Source organism: Phymastichus coffea, unplaced genomic scaffold, assembly GCF_024137745.1.
Source record: "Phymastichus coffea isolate CEN01 unplaced genomic scaffold, Cenicafe_Pcof_1.1 PCOF00088, whole genome shotgun sequence".
Lineage (NCBI taxonomy): Eukaryota > Metazoa > Arthropoda > Insecta > Hymenoptera > Eulophidae > Phymastichus > Phymastichus coffea.
In genome coordinates this window covers 521749-523472 of record NW_026706899.1, presented here as the reverse complement: position 1 = coordinate 523472, position 1724 = coordinate 521749, and positions in this window count along the sequence as shown.

Below are 1724 nucleotides of genomic sequence, written 5' to 3'. Positions count from 1 at the left end.
AATATCACTTTTGCATTAATAACTAAGTCTAAGCGATATTCATGCGGTTATGAGATTAGTGATACCGAACATCCAAAATCGTTCATACATAAGGTTAAGAACGATATGTTATTTTCCAGTAAGAAAATTTCTTTAAGTAAATTAGATATATTTGCGTATATAAATTCAAAGTTTGTATCTGTGGAGCGTTATATTAATTTACAAATAACAAATTTGTATAGGGATGTGTTGTACAACGTTGTAGTTCCCTTCGATGAAGTTCCCTTCGTGGAGAGAGCACGCATTGACAACTATAGCAGCGCATCCCAAGCTAGAACTATGGACAGCATGCGCTCCCCTCCACCGCACGCTCGGGCCGTATATGTACCAGATGTATGTACGTGTAGCTAATATACACAACAAGCATTCTCTAATGTGGTATTGACTCTAGTGGTAGAGCGCTAGCCTGACAACCCAGAGGACGTCGGTTCGATTCTCCGATCTGTCTCTTCATTTTTTTCAATCGTCGCTTTCTATTTATTTCATTTCATTCATTTTCAATGTAGCAAGTAAATTATCAATAACATTTATAACTTTTTTAAAATACATTTAATTAAATTAGACTGAAAGCAATAGCTAGGGTCCCTAGGGACTAGGAGCCCTAAGAACCTTGCTCAATGTAAAATCTTTCCTCAAAAAATTATAAATAATTATTAACATTAATAATAATTAATATGGAAGGGGTAGGCCAGGGAACCAAAGGGTTAAACCAGGGATCCTCATAAATATTGTTAATAATAATTATTAACAATAATAATAATTATTATTAACATGAAAGGGTTGAGCCAGGGGACCAAAGGGTTACCGGGACCCCCCACAGAGTGAGCTGAAACATACATTGCTATACTACTGTGTTAATCATTGATTGTCCAGATCTTAAAAGTGTACAAAAGTTTTATGTATTGCAACGGTAGTCGATTCAATTAATCAAACCGTTCGCGATTCTGATTTTCGCGCGTTAGTTCTAAGTATTGAGAGAGAGAGGGGGCGCGCGATCTTTTGAATTGGCAGTTAAGCCTCAGCTGTTACTTGTGTAGTACCGCCAAAATAGTTTAGCACAGTGTTTCACCGATTTGCCAATAAAAAGTTTACCTGGATTTTGGATACGTGTGAAAGGGTGAGCGAGGAAGCAACGACAATAGCAGCATCACAGAAACAGCAATTAAAACAACAGCTATTAAACAGCAGATTCGCGATCGAGGCAGCACAGCTGATTCTGATCTGAGGAGCACCTTTAATTTGCTTCAACAATTACGGCTGATCACCGTAATTGCACCGCAGGGTAGGTGCATCTCCCTTAATTATTGCGTGACAAAATACATTTGATATTTAGTCCAACCGTGTTAGCGTTAATATTTTTTGTATTCGCGCCGAGCGTTAGATCGCGCCAATATTCGAATCTTCTCTCTCTCTCTTTCTCACCGAAAATTATTTAATTGTAGATCCTATTCGCGTGCGTCAGTCTTTCGGCCCAACAAAGACTGTAGAGATTTTTTATTAATAAAATCTGTTAAACTTATTCGCCGATTTCGTCATATAATTTTCCTAGTAGTTTAAGCAATTAAAAAAGGCTTAGGTTTTAATCCGATTACAGCTAGGGGATTAAGTGTATTAGGAGTAAAGTCGCTTACACTTAAAACTCATCGAGTGTCACAAGGCACGTGACTTAAGGTGAGTTCAACTCC